The 20,129-nt window shown below is 47.1% G+C and overlaps 1 protein-coding gene across 1 annotated transcript in view; it reads left to right on the forward strand.

Moving 5' to 3' along the window:
* LOC139228888 (sodium channel protein 1 brain-like) overlaps positions 1-20,129 on the forward strand; it is a 304,090-nt gene that overhangs the window by 16,620 nt on the left and 267,341 nt on the right. The gene's annotated exons all lie outside the window — the stretch shown is intronic.

Below are 20,129 nucleotides of genomic sequence, written 5' to 3' on the forward strand. Positions count from 1 at the left end.
AAGTTTCAATGACTTTACTTCCAACACATGAAGGGGAGCATCTCACTTCTCAGCTGCCTGAGCGAGGACCTCCAACGAGCTGTTCAAATTGCACCTCAATTATACAGGGTTTAGCACATGCGTGTCCTCGTGGACAGACCTTAACTGTGACGTGATTGGTTGTATCAATGCATGATCAAATACCCATTTGTTCCCTTCTTCCTGGTGTCACTCGCCTTATATTGTTATATGGTGATATTAGTTCTTTATTGCTCCCTTGAGCCCAAGGTTAACGAGTGGTCATCTTGTGTACATGTGGTTCTAAGCACACCTTATGTTTAGCCAGCTCAGGGCCTCCATAATAGCCAGATAACATCTTTGATATTCAATCTTGCTCTTGCAATCCCCTCTTTTGGCCCTTGGCTATGTACCCCAAGATAGGCCAATGTGCCATCCGGTCATTATTTCATCCAAAGGAGAAGTGATATTGTCAGCTTAATCCGTCCGTCTGGGTGGCCAAGCCCTTACTTTCGGATGGCTTCTCGTATCTCTTTCCCTTTACACATCATTCACCTGTCTTACAGATTTTTCCTTAGATACTATGGGCCCAAGTTTCCACATGATTTGCGCCTGATTTTTAGGAGCAACTGGTGGAGAACAGACTATCTTAGAAATCGCAATTCTCCACATTTTTTTTTCTGCAGTTCTAGTCAGGTAGAACAGTTCTACTTTGGAACAGAATTTTTTCTTCAAAAGGGGGCGTGTCCGGCCACTGACGCCTGATTTCAAAGTTTCCACAGTGAAAACGTACTCCAAACTAAAGTAGAATGGAGCAAGTGAAGATTTTTGTAGAACTGAATAAACCTGTTCTACACATTAAAAAATCAGGCGCAGGTTACAAATTAGGCGTCCAGAACGAGGTGGGGGGGGGAGGGGGGGAAGGGAACTCATTAAATTCGACAATAAATCCTTATTTATACTTCTACAAATATTATACAAATAAATCCAACCTGAATAAACATTTATAAGCAAAGAAAAGATTAAATAAACCATCTTCCTACCTGTATGAAAGTGCTTCAGGCACGGAGGCGCCCGTTCTTCCCGCGGGGGGGGGGGGGGGGGAGGAGGCGCCCGTTCTTTCTCGCGGGGGGGGGAGGCACCCGTTCTTTCTCGCGGGGGGGGAGGAGGCGCCCGTTCTTTCTCGCGGGGGGAGGAGGCGCCCGTTCTTTCTCGCGGGGGGGGAGGAGGCGCCCATTCTTTCCCGCGGGGGGGGGGAGGCACCCGTTCTGCCCGCGGGGGGGGGGAGGGGAGAGGTGGCGCCCGTTCTTTCTCGCGGGGGGGGGGAGGCGCCCGTTCTTCTCGCGGGGGGGGGCGGGGGAGAGGAGGCGCCCGTTCTTTCCCGCGGGGGGGGGGGAGCGCCCGTTCTTCCCGCGGGGGGGGGGGAGGGAGAGGAGTCGCCCGTTCTTTCCCGCGGGGGGGGGGGAGACGCCCGTTCTTCCCGCGGGGGGGGGAGGGGAGAGGAGTCGCCCGTTCTTTCCCGCGGGGGGGGGAGGCGCCCGTTCTTCCCGCGGGGGGGGGAGGGGAGAGGAGGCGCCCGTTCTTTCCCGCGGAGGGGGGAGACGCCCGTTCTTCCTGCGGGGGGGGAGGGGAGAGGAGGCGCCCGTTCTTTCCCGCGGGGGGTGGGGGGAGACGCCCGTTCTTTCCTGCGGGGGGAGGGGGAGGCGCCCGTTCTTTCCCGCGGGGGGTGGGGGGAGACGCCCGTTCTTTCCTGCGGGGGGAGGGGGAGGCGCCCGTTCTTCTCGCGGGGGGGGGAAGGGAGAGGAGGCGCCCATTCTTTCCCACGGGGGGGGGAAGCGCCCGTTCTTCCCGCGGGGGGGGAGGGGAGAGGAGGCGCCCGTTCTTTCCCGCGGGGGGGGGGGAGACGCCCGTTCTTCCCGCGGGGGGGGGAGGCGCCCGTTCTTCCCGCGGGGGGGGGGAGCGGAGAGGAGGCGCCCGTTCTTTCCCGCGGAGGGGGGAGACGCCCGTTCTTCCCGCGGGGGGGGGGGGAGACGCCCGTTCTTCCCGCGGGGGGGGGAGGCGCCCGTTCTTCCCGCGGGGGGGGGGAGCGGAGAGGAGGCGCCCGTTCTTTCCCGCGGAGGGGGGAGACGCCCGTTCTTCCTGCGGGGGGGGAGGGGAGAGGAGGCGCCCGTTCTTCCCGCGGGGGTGGGGGGGGAGAGGAGGCGCCCGTTCTTCCCGCGGGTGGAGAAGGAGATGGTGAGAAGGCTGCAAGTGCTGATGTGCTGATGGCAATGTGCTTTTATTAAAAAAATGTTCAAAAATTAAACAGCTACAAAGAACTACAAAAATGGCCGAGTGCCAATGTTTTTTTCACACTGAGCATGCGCAAATGTTCCAACGCGCACGCGCAGCTTTGCCGGCAGGAAAAAAACTAATTTAAATAGTACCCACCCCCTCCCACTTACAAAATCGGTGTAGGCTCCGCCCCCCTGAGCGCCGCGCCAGGCAGACAAGGAGCTGCAGAACGCTCCAGAATCGCGCTTTTTTTTTAGGCGCCGTTTTAGGCGCGAGAAACGGGCGCCCAGCTCGGAGGGGCGCCCGCTTTTTATCGTGTGGAAACTTGGGCCCTAAAGGTTTAGTTTCTTCTAAGGCTTTTATGGGGACCTGAACTATGGCTTTCCTCACCCGTTGTTTACATCTCCAACATAATTCAATCAACAATACCATTAAAACCACACATTGCACAATCACCAATATATGGGATATTATTCTTATCTAGAGGTGCACCTGCACGTTTAGTCCAAAGTTCCAAAGTCTCGTAAACCAGGTTTGGTGTGCCAACATTTCTTTAGTGTCCTTCTGGAGTTTGTCGATCTTCTTCATCAGGATGATGTACTTCTGCCATTGTTCATGGATGTCCTGTTCCAACTTAGTTTGTTCTTCACTAAGTCTGGGTATATGTCGTCCTTGTGGTTCCTTGAAATCTTTATACCCTGCTTTGATAGTGTCCACCGCCATCCCATTGACGGACTCTCCTTTCAATTCCGGATATATGATATATCCCTGAATATCGACGACTTTTTTTGGTACAACACAGAAGTCGGTGGTCGTGATAGGGCAGTGGGTAATTCCCCCCATCGTCATGTTGACCGCCGTGGTGCTCACACACCATCCTCCCTTTCCTTGTGAGGCTGCGGTCATTTCGGAGTCCAATGTCAGCGGTGTTATCGAGGTCTAGGTGCTCTCAGCATAAAACAACTTCTGATTCCTTATTTCTCCTTTATTGCTTACTTGGTACAATGTGTTTCCCTTTGTCATGTCGTATTGTGGTATTGATAACACAAACCCTATTATATTCTGATGTCCGGTTACACACCTGTTCTTAGGGACCCAGGTTTGGCTTGGGTGTCCAGACCTCACAGGCTTGGGTGTCATTCTTGCCCAATGTCCATTCAGCAAATACATAATTGGTTATCCAATCCGGCATCTCCCCATTCTGGAGTTGTTCTAGGTTATGTTCTACCGTATTGAGCAGCAAGCCCCATATCCTACACAAACTATCTCGGCCATTCTTTTACTCATAGTTTGTCCAGCCTGGTTTAGCAAATTTTTCGTTTTTGCATGGTCCCGCAATGTATGAGAGATGGAAACCTGAAACTAGATTCATTAGGGAAGGGAGTAAACATAGAAAATAGGTGCAGGAGTAGGCCATTCGGCCCTTCGAGCCTGCACCGTAAAGAGGGAATTAGAAAGCGAAAATACAGAAAGTGAGTTTGAAGGGGAAAGGAAACAAGCAAGAAAAAGGGTAAAAAAAAAACTTAAAAGGCACTTTGTCCAAATGCTCATAGCATTTGGAACAAAATAGATGAGTTGACGGCACAAATTGAGACAAATGGATATGATCTGATAACCATTACAGAGACGTGGTTGCAAGGTGACCAGGACTGGGAATTAAATATTCAGGGGTACTTGACAATCCGGAAGGACAGACAAAAAGGAAAAGGATGTAGGGTAGCTCTATTGATAAAGGATGTAATAGTAAGAAACGATATTCACTCAAATGATAAGGGTGTTGAAACAGTTTGGGTGGAGATAAGGAATAATAAGGGGAAAAAGTCACAGGTGGGTGTAGTCTATAGGCCCCCTAACAGTAGCAACTCTGTTGGTCAAAGCACAAACCAGGAAATAGTGGGGGCTTGTAAAAAGGGAACAGCAATAATCATGGGTGATTTTAACCTCCATATTGATTGGACAAATCAAATTGGTCAGAGTAGCCTTGAGGAAGAGTTCATAGAGTGTGTAAGGGACGGGTTCCTTGAGCAGTATGTAATGGAACCGACCAGGGGGCAGGCTATCTTAGATCTGTGTAATGAGACAGGATTAATAAACAATCTCCTAATGAGTGATCATAGCACAATTGAATTTCAAATTCAGATGGAGGGTGAGAAAGGTGGATCTCTGACCAGCGTACTAAGCTTAAATAAAGGTGACTATGAAGGTATGAGGACAGAGTTGGATAAAGTGGACTGGGAAAATAGATTAAAGGGTAGGACGGTTGATGAACAGGAAAAATATATTCCAGCGAGGAGGAAAGGGTGTAAGAGAAAAGATCCGTGGCTAATTAAGGAAATAAAGGACGGTATCCAATTAAAAAAAAAAGGGCACACAAAGTGGCCAAAACTAGTGGGAGGACAGAAGACTGGGAAGCTCTTAAAAGCCAGCAAAGAACGACTAAAAAAATGATTAAGGGAAGATAGACTATGAAAGTAAACGAGCACAAAATATAAAAACAGATAGCAAGAGTTTCTATAGGTGTGGATAAAGGGGAACCAGTGGATGTGGTGTATTTGGACTTACAGAAGGCATTTGACAAGATGCCACATAAAAGGTTACTGCACAAGATAAAAGTTCACGGGTTGGGGGTAATATATTAGCATGGATAGAGGATTGGCTAATGAACAGAGAGTCAGAGAATGGTTCATTCTCTGGTTGGAAACCAGTAACCAGTGGGGTGCTGCAGGGATCAGTGCTGGGACCCCAACTATTTACAATCTATATTAATTACTTGGAGGAAGGGACTGTGTAACGTTGTCAGGTTTGCTGATGATACAAAGATGGGAGGAAAAGCAATGAGTGAGGACACAAAAAATAGACAGGCTAAGTGAGAGGGCAACAATTTGGCAGATGTAGTATAATGTTGAAAATTGTGAAGTCATGCATTTTGACAGAAAAAAATCAAAGAGTAAGTTATTATTTAAATGGAGAAAGACTGCAAAGTGCTGCAGTACAGCAGGACCTGGGGCTACTTGTGCATGAAACGCAAAAGGATAGTATGTAGGTACAGCAAGTGATCAGGAAGGCAAATGGAATCTTGGCCTTTATTGAAAAGGGGATGGAGTATAAAAGCAGGGAAGGCTTATTACAGCTATATAAGATATTGGTGAGGCCATACCTGGAATACTGTGTGCAGTTTTGGTTTCCATATTTTGGAGGCAATTCAGAGAATGTTCACGAGGTTGATTCCAGGGATGAGGGGGTTGACATATGAGAAAAGGTTGAGTAGGTTGGGCCTCATTGGAATTCAGAAGATAATCTTATCGAGACATATAAGATTATGAGGGGGCTTGACAGGGTGGATGCAGAGAGGATGTTTCCACTGATGAGAGAGACTCGAACTAGAGGGCACATTTAAAACAGAGATGAGGAGAATTCACTGCCTCAGAGAGCTGTGAAAGCTCGGACATTGAATAAATTTAAGACAGAAATAGACGGTTTCTTAATCGATAAGGAGATAAGGGTTTATGGGGAGCGGGCAGAGAAGTGGACTTGAGTCCATGATCAGATCAGCCATGATCTTATTTAATTGCGGAGCAGGCTCGAGGGGCCATATGGCCTACTCCTGTTCCTATTACTTATGTTTTATATTCTTATGCATGGGCAACCTATAGCAGTTCCCATTCCGCCCCGTCCACGAACTGGGCCAGCATTTTCTTGTTATTATCTTCCCTTTCCAACAGTCCTTTTAAGATCTGTGTGAGAGTTTGAAACATAGAAACATAGAAAATAGGTGCAGGAGCAGCCCATCGAGCCTGCACTGCCATTCAATATGATCATGGCTGATCGTGCAACCTCAGTACCCCACCCGTGCCTTCTCTCCATACCCCTGATCCTTTTAGGCATAAGGGCCACATCTAACTCCCTTTTGAATATGTCCAATGAACTGGACTCAACAACTTTCTGTGGCAGAGAATTCCACAGCTTCACAACTTTCTGGGTGAAAAAGTTTCTCCTCATCTCGGTCCTATATGGCTTACCCCTCATTTTTAGACTGTGACCCCTGGTTCTCGACTTCCCCAACATCGGGAACATTCTTCCTGCATCTAACCTGTCCAGTCCCATCAGAATTTTATAAGTTTCTATGTGATCCCCTCTCATTCTTCGAAATTCCAGTGAGTATAAGCCTAGTCAATCAAATCTTTCCTCATATGTCAGTCCTGCCATCCTGGGAATCAGTCTGGTGAACTTTGCTGCACTTCCTCAATAGCAAGCACGTCTTTCCTCAGATTAGACCAAACTGCACACAATATTCAAGGTGTGGTCTCAACAAGGCCCTGTACAACAGTAAGACCTCCCTACTCCTATACTCAAATCCCCTCGCTATGAAGGCCAGCATGTCATTTGCTTTCTTTACTGCCTGCTGTACCTGCATGCCTACCTTCAATGACTGATGTACCATAAAAACTCCACTTTTTAAAAAAGGAGGGAGAGAGAAAACAGGGAATTATAGACCGGTCAGCCTGACATCGGTAGTGGGTAAAATGATGGAATCAATTATTAAGGATGTCATAGCAGCGCATTTGGAAAGAGGTGACATGATAGGTCCAAGTCAGCATGGATTTGTGGAGGGGAAATCACGCTTGACAAATCTTCTGGAATTTTTTGAGGATGCTTCCAGTAGAGTGGACAAGGGAGAACCGGTTGATGTGGTGTATTTGGACTTTCAGAAGGCTTTCGACAAGGTCCCACACAAGAGATTAATGTGCAAAGTTAAAGCACGTGGGATTGGGGGTAGTGTGCTGACGTGGATTGAGAACTGGTTGGTAGACAGGAAGCAAAGAGTAGGAGTAAATGGGTATTTTTCAGAATGGCAGGCAGTGACTTGGATAGGTTAGGTGAGTGGGCAAATGCATGGCAGATGAAGTATAATGTGGATAAATGTGAGGTTATCCACTTTGGTGGGAAAAACAGAGAGACAGACTATTATCTGAATTGTGACAGATTAGGAAAAGGGGAGGTTCAACGAGACCTGGGTGTCATGGTACATCAGTCATTGAAGGTTGGCATGCAGGTACAGCAGGCGGTTAAGAAAGCAAATGGCATGTTGACCTTCATAGCGAGGGGATTTGAGTACAGGGGCAGGGAGGTGTTACTACAGTTGTAGAGGGCCTTGGTGAGGCCACACCTGGAGTATTGTGTACAGTTTTGGTCTCCTAACTTGAGGAAGGACATTCTTGCTATTGAGGGAGTGCAGCGAAGGTTCACCAGACTGATTCCTGGGATGGTGGGACTGACATATCAAGAAAGACTGGATCAACTGGGCTTGTATTCACTGGAGTTTAGACAGGTTAGATGTAGGAAGAATGTTTCCAATGCTGGGAAAGTCCAGAACCAGGGGTCACAATCTAAGGATAAGGGGTAAGCCATTTAGAACCGAGATGAGGAGAAATGTCTTCACCCAGAGAGTGGTGGCCCTTTTATGGGCCTCGCTTTCCCTCTGTTGAGCTGCTTTCCTGACTGCCACCCTTTTATGGGCCTCGCTCTCCCTCTGTTGAGCTGCTCTCCTGACTGCCGCTCATGGCTATGGGGGTAGTCCCCTCTGCCTCTCTGGTGAGGTTACATCTTACCCACACACACTTTTGTGGATTTCTTTCACAAGCTATTCATGCATGTCCATGATTAGTTCTGCCATGAGTGTCCCTTATCCAGGCTTGTCCATTCCACTTCAAGTCACCCTCTTTGGCATTTTCCGCAAAAGATTGAGTTTGTAGTGGAAATATTTTCTTGATAGCCATCTGGGCAACTTACTGCTGGATTTTGGTATAAGATGGGGTTACCCAGTATTCCTCCTATTAGGACTAAGATTCTGTAAAACGCATGTTTTCCCGGTTGTCACTGGTCAGTTAGAGTCTCATGTTACACATAACGTTTTAACTATGTCCAATGTTTCCACCATCCGGTTCCGCCTATCGCCAAGCACACACATGTGTCTATTACCTGGTGAGGGCCTGTCCATTTTGGTGAGAATCCTGGCTTTTCGGGGTTTATTTTTACCATTACCTTGCTCCCAACCTGTGGTATCTGAGCCTTCTGTTCCTTGGTGCCAGTTTCCAACTCCTTGATCACTTGCTTTTCCATAGCGTGTGCCTTCAGATCTGTAATTGTTTACATAATTCCATCACAAACCTCCTTACTCGGTCCCGGTAGGGTCCGACGTCATCACTCCTCATCACTAGAACCTCAGATAGTCTCATTGCCCTTCCTGTCATTAGTTCGAAAGGCGTGAGTCCGGTGGTCTGGCTTGGGGTCGCCCTTAACTTCATTAAAATCCGGGGCAGCATATCTACCCATCCCTTTCCTGTCTCGTCGATCACCTTGGCCAATGCATTCTTCAGGGTCCTATTCGTTTGTTCTACTAATCCGGACGATTCCGGATGATAGGGGATATGGAATTTCTGCTTGATTCCCAGTAGGGCGCATGCTTGTTTCATTACTTTACCCATGAAGCGTGTACCCTGATCTGAATCTATCTGTAGGGGCATTCCCCACCTAGGTATAATTTCTTCTGCTTATATTCTAACCACCATCTCAGTTGAGCAATTTCTAGTTGCGAATGCTTCTATCCATTTTGTGAATTGATCTATTATAACCAAACAATACATTTTTCCCTGGTGATTGGACAGTGGGCCCGTGAAGTCTATCTGCACGTTTTCCCATGGTCCCTTTGGTCGGGGTTGGTGTCCCATTCTGACCTTTATTTTTCCACCTGGGTTATGCTTTGCACATGTTAAGCACTTCCAACAATAATTTTCTATATCTTTTACCATTCCCTTCCACCACCAGCATCGGGACATTGAACTCGTCATGCTGGTCTTACCTGTATGCGCATACCCGTGGTATATACTCAATAGGTTTTGTCATATGCACTCTGGGGCTACCACATTACAATCTTTCCTCCAGATTCCATCCATGCCTTGTTTGGCTCCCTGTCTTTTCCATTCATCTTTTTCCTGCTGTAGGGTTGTCTCCTGTACTTTAAACATATTTGCTTCTTCCGGCCCAAGCGCACATGTGCTTTTTTTAACCCATAAGCCCCCTGCTTCTGCCGCTCGCTTAGCTGCCTCATCCGCCCATATATTCCCTTGCTGATGTCTGTCAGTGATTTTCTTATGGGCTTTGATCATTATTATTGCACATTCTTGGGGCTGGAGGGAAGCCTTTACCAGTTCCTTAACTGTGTTCTCATGTCGAATTGGTCCTCCCCCCGATGTTATATAACCTCGCCGACTCCAGGCTAACTTATAATCGTAGACCACCCCAAACGCGTATCGCCTGTCTGTATATATATTTACCCTTTTACCTTTTTGCCTGTTTGAGGGTTTCCGTTAGGGCGACTAATTCGACCACTTGGGCCGAGAGGCTCCCTTCTAACTGTCCTACTCCCCATGTTTGCACTTCACCATCTACTACTGCCCACCCTGTTCTGGGCATTCCATCGATGTACCGATGGGACCCGTCTACGTAAAGATCCATGTCCGTTCCCTTGAGTGGCTCTTCCTTTATCGAGCTACTTTACTCTGTCCCCTCTATCGGGTTACATTCATGAGCCTGGCCTTCCGTAATGATCCATCCTGCGGGGTTGTTACCGCTGTCTTTTACTATCGTTACTGTGCCGTTCGAGGTTATTAGTACCGCCTCCCACATCACCCTTCTTGCGTCTGACACTGTTCTCAGCCTCCCCGTGTTTAGTAGATCTACCAGGGTATGTTGCGTATGTAGGATAATTTGTCCTGACATTACTATGGGTTCACTAATTCTGACTGCCAAGGTTACACATCTAGATAATCCTGCAGCTACAGGTTGTTGCTTAATGGAGTAATACGCCACCGGTCGTTGCCTGTCCCCATGTTGCTCGGTCACCACCACATTATAGTGGTTTTTGTTGTGGTGGTTATAAATGTGGAAGGGCTTATTCCGGTCCAGTAGTTCCAGGGCGGGGACACTCATAAGGGCCTATTTCAGCTGTTGAAATGCTTCTTCTTATTTGAAGCCCCAGTCTACCAGCTCTTGGGAGGGCTTTCCACCTTTTACTTGTATGGGCTGAGCCATTTCTGCATATCCTGGGATAAAGTTCCGACAGTAATTAAACAGTTCTCATCATCATCATCATTATCACAGGCGGTCCCTCGAACGAGGATGACTTGCTTCCATGAGCTCACAGATGTTTCAATGAAGGACCTAATGTTCCAGTCCTGAACTCCAATTGAGGGGGTGGAAGATGCCTGTGCATGGATTTGTTTTAGCGTGTGGTGACCGTTGCACACCAGCCACCACACGGGCTTGACAGAGCTAGGTCTTGGTCCAGTGGCAAGAGTTAATCAAGACGACTGGAGACCAGATCTGCTGCACGGATCTAGCGCGCACACATATCACAGTGTGAGCTGGTCCGTGCTGCCCCTGGGCCTTTGGTTCTTCTGGACCCCGTACGCTCATCTGTCGCACTTCCGCCACAAACACTCACTGCTCCTCCGCCCCGACCTTCCCACTCCTCTGTACCTGGGCCCTGCCGATGTTCCTGCCCAAGCTCCAAAATGGCGACCAGGATTTTGATGACTTCACCCAGTCGCCCATCTCAAAATCCTTGGAGCAGCTCGCGCTGGAGGTTGAAGTGGTATGCCACTCCAGCTCTTTTATAGCCCAATCGGCGGAGCTGTTCTCTCGCAGGTTGGCGGCCACGATGTTCCAGGGCCCGCCGCTCCAGCTCTTTTATAGCCTGACCTGCGGAGAACATAAACAGTCCTAATACCTGTCTGACTTCCTTTACGGTCTCTGGCTTTGGCAGCACCACCAGAGGGCACTGCAGTGGGAGACTTGTAGGTTACCTGTACAGGTGTGCCAGGCCTAGTATAAAAGGCATGTGTGATGATCACTCTGGAGTTATATTAAATGGACTAAGGTCACTGCAGTTCAAGTGCAATACATTGCCTCGTGAACTCATTATCAGAGCATCTAAAGACATAACACCTATCTGGGCCTTTTTTGGATTAGCTTTCAGTCCTGCCTGTTGTAGGGCCCCAAGCACCGTGGTCAATGCCAACACGTGCTGTTTCTCCGTGGTGGAAGCTATAAGAATGTTGTCCACATATTGCAAGAGGGTACTTCCTTCCCATACATCTATTGGCTCCAGGACACCAGCCAGTGTCCGGTGGAATATACTCGGGCTGTTATGGAATCCTTGGGGCACTCTAGTCCATGTATACTGTTTTCCCTGTACAGTGAAGGCGAACTTTCCTTGTGACTCCTCGTCTAAGGGTGTGGCCCAAAATCCATTTGCTAAATCCAATATGGTGAATATTTTACGTTCCGGGCCCAGGCCATTGAAAATCGTTGTCGGGCTGGCCACAATCGGGTGCTTCCGGGGTGTAACTTTTTAAAAGCGGTATAGTCTATAGTCAGCCTATATGTGGCGTCTGGATTCTTTACTGGCCATACTGGTGAGTTGGTCGTGGCTATTGTTTGTCTCACCACCCCTTGCCTTTCCAATTCTTTCACTATCTGAAGGACAGCTGCTTCAGCATCGGGCTTCAGCGGGTATTGCCGGTGGGCTTTTATGTTCTGGGCCTGGGATCTTGACTGGTTCGGGCCCTACCAACCCACCATCCTGTTTGTGTTGGGCCCATAGGGCAGGGTAAAACTGACATATATTTCCCCAGGCACCCTTTGTTTCCCACTCGGGATCTATTGGATGGATCCCAGCCACCCGCTACTGCTGATGGCCCGGGTGGTTAAATTTACACTGAGTTTGGTGCTTGTCGCCCCAGACTACTCGGTTATGCTTGGGGTCTATTAGTACCCCTATTTCCCTTAATGTTTCTATTCCTAATATGGTGCCTTCGGGATTGGGGCAGCACCAAAATTGGGTGGGAAGTATTATCACCTGTACTTCCAATAGTACAATTTCACTTAAAGTTGCCTTTCTGTTACATCTTCCCACTCCTTGTATGCTGATCGTTTCCTTGGTAAGGGGTAAGTCTAGATTAGTTATAGATATTGATGCTCCCGTGTTTATCAGCATCTCACCCTGCCGGCCCCCTAACACTGCACGAACAAACATTCTTGGGTCCTCTCTTTGTGGTCCCACATCTTCATCGGGGGCCGGTAACCGCTATTGAGTGGCTGCCAAATGTAGCATACTGTTAGATCTCTTAATTTCCAATGAAATACGAACTCCGATTGTAGTTGTAATGTAACTTTATTTCTGGCAGACAGCAGTAACAAGCTCTTGGCTTTAAGCCAGGTCTTTGTCCTTCTGAGACCACATGGTCAAAATGGCTGTACTTATACCTGGATCAATTTAGAGAAAAGAACTCGCCTTCTTTGACCTTATTGGCTCAATTAATAGTCTTTTAACCTTTTAATTGGCTCACTACCCAAAGTCCTAAAATGTCAAGTTGATTGATGACTTAATGCAACATGCTGAACTGCACGTAGCAGCCTTGACTTGGGGGTCTGTGAATTTTCACAGTCTGTCTAAATGCAGCCTGTTTGAATTCTCTATGAATCCCCCCTTTGATTCTTTCACAAACTGAATCATAAAACATCAGGTATCACTGGTTAAACATTCTACAAAATAATTTCAAACATGTTAATAGAGTTTCCTTCTAAAATTTGTTGATGTGTTTTGCCACATTTCCGGACTAGTAGCTTCCACACAAATTTACACCAACCCGAGTTCCATTGTGGCCACAATGGAAGTCTGGTTTTAGTAGGTTAATTAACCTTATTCCAGTTTAATCCAAATCAATATCTTAATTCAACCAGTAAACAACCTTCCCTTAGGCATAACATACCCCTGTGCCATGTACAGATGGTCTGCTGGGACCTGCAAGGTGTCTCACATACGGGATAGCAGCTACAGCCGCCTGGTCGCAACAACATTTAATCAACATAAACAAACAATATAAAAATAAAATAATTACAACAAATAGAATTAAACCTTCCACCAATGAAGTTCCTATTGAACCTAGCCATTCAGTGGCTCCACTCCACAAAGTGAATGATGGGGGTTGCTTAAGTTTTTCTACCTCCTTTTGGATAAGTGGGTAATTTCTTCGGAGCTATCTGGGATATATGTGCAACACTCAGTTCCGAGTAGGGTGCAAGTACCTCCCTTTTCAGCCAGGATGTAATCAAGGGCCAGTCTATTCTGTAGGGCTACCATTTCTGCATTGATTTTAACTAGGGCCTCTGAGGTATCATTGGCTACCCGTTCCACAACGGATGCCATGTTAATGGATTCCCTTGCCAGTCTGGCGGTCCCATACCTGGGGATCAGAATGGCAAAGAACCTCTCTGTTTCTGTGATAGCTCTCTTAGGACGGTGTAAATGTTCCGACAGTGACTTTATATGATACATATAAGGCACAATGTAGGCTAAATAGCAGGATCACGTCCAATTCTGGGGCAGTCAAGGGTAGGCCTTGTGGCCACACACCCAACAACTAGAAATGTTACCTTGTTTGGCATAAATGTATGACATATATAAAAAGGTATTTACATGTAATTCCCTTGCTTACCCTACTATTTCCCTTTGGTGCAGAGGGTCAGCTAGTAAGAAGTAGGCCTATGCCTAGAATACCTACAATCAATAATACAGTAAATTTATACATTTTCGCAAAATGTAATTGTCCTTAATAGATTTCAGCTTCAGTTACGGGTGCTCGTTTAACGTGTGAAGCGTGGATCCAGGCTTTCTTTCCTTGGACTTTAACAGCTGCCTGGGTGGTCAATAACACTTGATAAGGTCCCTCCCACTTGGCACCCAAAGGTTCTTTATGCAACTTTTTCACATACACCCAGACTCCTGGAATGATGTCGTGTCCTCCTTCGGGTGGATTACCCCAAGCTGCCGATACCTGTCGGGAAACAGAACAAATAGCATTGGTTAAGTTCTGACAGTATGATAACAAAGTGTCACTCATTAAGGGAACATCAGCTTTCCGTAAATCCTGGCAGCGACATAGGTCTTCCTATTATAATTTCTAATGGGCTTAGACCTGTAGTTCTGTTCGGGGTTGCCCTAATGCTACATAGCACTATTGGTAGTGCCTGGGGCCATGGTGTTCCTTCTTGGTGATATTTGGCAAGCCGTTGTTTCAGAATTCGATTCATTCGTTCTACTTGTCCTGATGATTGTGGATGATAAGGACAGTGTAAATCCCACGTAATGTTCAGTAACCTACAGACTTCTTGGCAGACAGCACCTGTGAAATGTGTTCCCTGATCTGAGTCAATGCTACTCGGGACTCCCCATCGGGGATAGTAATCCTTACACAAGACCTTTGCAGTATGATTGGCTGTGGCTCTTTTAGTTGGGACAGCTTCTACCCATCTAGAGAATCTGTCGACCATGACAAGAATGTTAGTGTATCCTTGGCATGAAGGAAGAGATATATAATCAACCTGCAGATGCTGGAATGGTCCAACAGGGGCAGGGGGCCTCAGTTGGGGCATTACCGTGATGGGTCCAGAATTATTTTTCTGGCAGACCACACAGCGGTCTGTTACCAGCTAGGCATGTTTTTTAAATCCCCGACCCCACCAGCTTTTCTGGAACCGTGCCGTCATCTGTTGTGAGTCCAAGTGTCCCCACGAGTGGATCTGTTGGGCTAAAAAAGGCATAAGCGCTTGTGGCGCAACTGGCTTGTCGGTAACTCTTTGTCTCCAGACACCATCTTCGCATAGCTTAATTCCTGCCTCAATCCATGTCCATTTTTCCTCTCGGGAGCACTCGCCTTGCATTGTTTGAAGGTCTCGTGTCAGAGTCCTGAGTGCTTTCAATCTACACATCTGTGTTGGTTCTTCGAGGGGAACGCCCTGTGAGGCGGCATCTTTAGCTGCCTGGTCGGCTCGGGCATTTCCCTGTGTTTCCGTGGTATTTTCCTTGGTATGGGCCTTACACTTCAGGATGGACACTTCCTGAGGTAATTGTATGGCCTCCAGTAAGTCTTGGACTTCTTTTCCATTTCGGATAGGTGTACCAGCAGCAGTGAGGAATCCTCTTTTACTCCATAACAGACCAAAGTCGTGAGCGACTCCAAAAGCATAATGCGAATCTGTGTAGACATTAGCTGTCTGTCCTTCTGCTATTCGACATGCTTCTGACAGGGCCCATAACTCGGCCTGTTGTGCTGACGTTCCTGAGGGTAAACATTCTTTTGCCACTACCTCATATAAGGTTGTAACTGCCCATCCTGCTTTTCTGGTACCATTGTCAACAAAGGAGGAACCATCTGTAAACAGGATGAGGTCTGAGTTGTGCAGAGGCTCCTCTGCTGCTAAGGCTGCTTCTTCTGTTTCTTTTAAAATCTCCACGCAGTCATGCTCTTCACATTCTCCCACCTCTTGCTCCCTTGATTCTGACATCGGGAGCATAGTTGTGGGATTAACCGGGCTGGCCCGGACGATATGGAGATTAGGATCTTCCAAAACTGCTATCCAGCGGGTCCATCTAGCTGCCGTCACCTGAGACATTCTAGTCATAGACAGCAAAGCATGTACGGTGTGGGGACACTTGACAATCAGCTTTTGGTCGAGGGCTAGACCCGCAGTGATCATTACTGCTCGACATGTAGCTTCCATGGCCCTTAGGCAACTTCCCCATTCGAGGGCTACCGCATCCAGTTTTACCGAATAATAGCCAATAGGTCTTTGCCGATCCCCATGTTCTTGTGTCAGTATAGCTGTCATATATCCTTCTTTCTCATGGACAAACAGGGTAAATGGCTTACCACTGTCGGGGATTCCCAGAGCCGGTGCCAAACACAAAGCCTTTTTCAAACTCAGGAAGGCCTCTTGCTGTTCCTTAGTGAGGGTGATGGCTTCTTTAGAGGCACGTTTCCCCTTTAAAATATCATTCAATGGCTGAGCAAGCTGTGTGAAGGAGTCAATCCAATTTCTGTTAAAGTTACACAATCCCAAAAAAGACCTTAGTTCCTGAATAGTGGTGGGTTTTTTAGCAGCCCGAATGGCTGCAGTTCTATCGTGAGTAAGTTCTCTCTTTCCTTGTGAAATCTTTTGTCCCAGGTATACAACCTCTTCTTGGGATATTTGTGCTTTGTCGATGCTGGCTTTATGTCCTTTCAGCCGAAGGTGGTCCAGCAAAGCTCGTAAATCTTGTTCATGCTGTTCTTCCGTGTTTGAAGATCGCAGGATATCGTCTACATATTGGATGACTGTGGATGACAGGGGAGGTAATTCTCGCAAATGGCTTTGTAAAGCCATGTGGAATATCATAGGGCTGTTGTGGAAACCCTGCGGTAACCGGGTCCAAGTATACTGTTGTCCTTGGACCGTGAAAGCAAACCACTGTCGAACCTCCGGTGCCAGAGGCACCAACCAAAATCCGTTGGCCATATCTATAACCGAGAAATATTTATGTTCCGGTTTGAGGGCATTAAAAATGGTGGAGGGATCTGTGACCAAAGGAGCTTTTTGATCAATACACTGGTTAGCTTTCCTATAATCGACAGTCAAACGCCAAGTCTCATTAGATTTCTGTCCCGGTCACACGGGGCTATTGGAGGAGCTATGCGTTTTAATAAGCACCCCTTGTTTCTCCAATTGCTGAATAACCGGTAAGATTCCTGCAATGGCAGTTGGACTGATGGGATACTGTTTAGTGCATGGAGGCTTGGTCCCAGTAAATGACGCAGGCTCCATCTGGAGTAGGCCACAATCATTCTTATCTTTAGCCCATATCGGGTGTTCCTTCAACCTTCAATTCTTCTTTCTTCAAAGTTCTAATTGACCATGTCACCCGACCATCCTCGAAATGCAACGATGAATCTATTTGGATTAGAACGTCCATTCCCAAAAGGGGTTGATCTACTGGGCCTATCCAGACCGGCGTGGTTAGTTCATGTGGACCCAGCCCTATAAGTACCGGTGTTGTCCTTTTAATTTCCATTTAATGGCCCCCAACTCCATAGGCTGTACGTGCCCTACCATCCAACGGCAAAAAGTCTCCATATTGTAGGGGTAAGCATGTTAATTCCGCCCCTGTGTCTAAAAGACAGTCCACATCCTTATCGCCCACCCTCACAGTTATATATAGCCCATCTCCCCTCTGTTGTATTAGTGCGAGGAGGGGGGCCAGGGTGGACTCTAATCGTTTTTTGCTATCCCAAGTAACTCCTTCTGTTGTTGTATTGTCAGTCGCTTAAATGCTTCTATGAGGTCGTTATCTTGTGACAAGCCTGGCTTGTTGGCTGAATTGTATCCCTGGCTGCGTCCTCTTCCCCAGCCACGACCTTTCTGTTTTGCCCTGCCCAGTGACCTTCTTTCCCACAATAATGACATTTTCCGGGTAATTTTCCTAATGACTGTTTATCGGAATCCTGGGATTTCCATCCCATAGCCTGTACAGCTCGGACTTTAGCTCCCATATCCCGATCTAATTGGTTACATCGATCCACCAATGCTGCAAAGGTAGTTCCTCTACCTTCCCAGTCCGATAACACTACCTTAAACATTTTGGACAGTTCTGCCACGAAAGCTGCTTTCAGGGGTCCAAACACTTGTTCATCCATTTCCTCATCCGTATTATTCATACCCGAATGTTCTAGCCACGTGCATCTAAACCGCTCGTCATAGTCCAGGACCTCCTCTGTTCCTTTCTGTTGGCAGGCTGCAATTTTTCCCCAGTCTGTCTTAGCTGGACTGAAGGCTTGCAGCCAGTGTTTAATCGCCTCCCATCATGTGTCTAATTCTTGCTCATCCTGCCCCAAAGCTTCTTCTACCTTGTCGTGCAATTTTCTTCCCTGTGTTTTTGGCACCATTATGGTCAAAATTTGCACTCCGTCCCAGGGATGAAGTTGATATATATTTCTTAAGCGGTCCAATTGGTCCCACATTTTTACTCCCCCTTTCTTTGGATTGGGCAATTCCTTGGACCATTTATCAATTTTCTCTGGGTCTGCCGGATCATGAACTAAGTATTTTTCGTACACCCTTTTCCTCGTTTTTTTGGTTCCGCCCTGATCCGCAGTCTCTTCTGATTTGACTACAACTCGTCTTTTTTTCAATGGAGCAAAGCGCACTCCTAATTCTTCATCCTTCGACCCTGTATCGTCAGAGGATTCAGAATCCGTATCTATTCCTCGGTTGTGTCTTCGGGTTTGCGCTTTTAATTTATCCAAACATGGGTACCCTGGGAATTGACTGATACATTTTCCTTTTCCTATTACTGTCTCTTGACCTAATGAATTTTTCTATTCTTTAATTTCATCTTTAAGATCTTTAACTTCCGCTTCCAGCTTTTCAAGTTCAAGTTTTTTCTGTCGCAGCTGTGCACAAACAGCTTGCAATTGGTCCTTTGTACTGGTCAGTTCTCGATCATGTTGGGAACGCATTATAATTTCATTCCGCTTTCGGATCTGGCCCATAACCGCTAGGGACCATCTAGTTCGCTCTTTATTTTTCATACGGGTCGTTTTTCCCCAGACCCTTTTAATCTCGTCGAAGGACCATTGTCCTTTGGAGGTTCTGTATTTTTGTTCGATCTTAATACAGGTTTTAGATAAGTTGAATTGTTGCTCTATGTATTCTTTCAACTGTTCGAGAATTAAATCTAGCGAAACTGCAGGTTTAACAACCTTTAACAGTTGTAGGCAATTCTTTGCTCTTATCTCCTGCTGCCATAACACTGATTTCTTTACTGGGGTCTCGAGTCGTAGGCTTTCTAGCCGATCAATAGGTCGGTGATTAATTAACTAACACACCGCCGAAGTTTAGACGTCTATGGGACCTCGAGCCGACTACCAACCGGAGGGTTCACAAACCGGAGGCTTTCGGAATCGCGTAGAAGGAGAGGCGAATTTAGACTTTTGACCGAGGACTTTTATAAAGAGGAGTCATTACCTCAATATGTAGGTCCGATGTCCAAAATTCAGTTTCTTTCCTCAGCGATCGTGTTCATGACGCCAAAATTGTTAGATCTCTTAATTTCCAATGAAATACGAACTCCGATTGTAGCTGTAATGTAACTTTATTTCTGGCAGACAGCAGTAACAAGCTCTTGGCTTTAAGCCAGGTCTTTGTCCTTCTGAGACCACACGGTCAAGATGGTCGTACTTATACCTGGATCAATTTACAGAAAAGAACTCGCCTTCTTTGACCTTATTGGCTCAATTAATAGTCTTTTAACCTTTTAATTGGCTCGCTACCCAAAGTCCTAAAATGAGAAGTTGATTGATGACTTAATGCAACATGCTGAACTGCACGTAGCAGCCTTGACTTGGGGGTCTGTGAATTTTCACAGTCTGTCTAAATGCAGCCTGTTTGAATTCTCTATCACATACTTATGATGTCCTCGTTAGAAAGCATCTCTTGCGGGGAGGGGGGATGGCCGTGGAGTCCGCTGATCTTCTCTAAGGAGCTCTACCACATCTCCCCTGGTCAGGGGTGGTTCTCCTCCTGGGACTTCTCTAATCTGTTTAGGACCCTGTCCTTCCGCCCTTCCCCCCTTAGCCCAGCATTTCCTCGCTGTATGGCCTAGATTGTCACAGTTCTGGCATTTCGGCCTTGATTGTCCACCCTTCCCTGGAGCCCCTTTTTTCTGCTGGCACTCCCTACTAAAGTGGCCTTCTTTTCTACAATTAAAACAAGTCAGGGGGGCTGCGCGTAGTTTTCCTTCCTTACTCATTCCTTCCGCAGCTGCTGCCACTGCGGCCACGTGCGCTTCTACCACGGCTACTTTCCTTTTCTGAGTAGCATCCAGCTCAGACGTCCATCTGGACAAGTTGTCATAGTTTTGCATTGTGAGTAGCCCTGTTTTTGATACATCTTGGTGTGCAGTACTCAACCCATCTTTGTAT

This window comes from Pristiophorus japonicus, chromosome 2, assembly GCF_044704955.1.
Source record: "Pristiophorus japonicus isolate sPriJap1 chromosome 2, sPriJap1.hap1, whole genome shotgun sequence".
Classification (NCBI taxonomy): Eukaryota; Metazoa; Chordata; class Chondrichthyes; family Pristiophoridae; genus Pristiophorus; species Pristiophorus japonicus.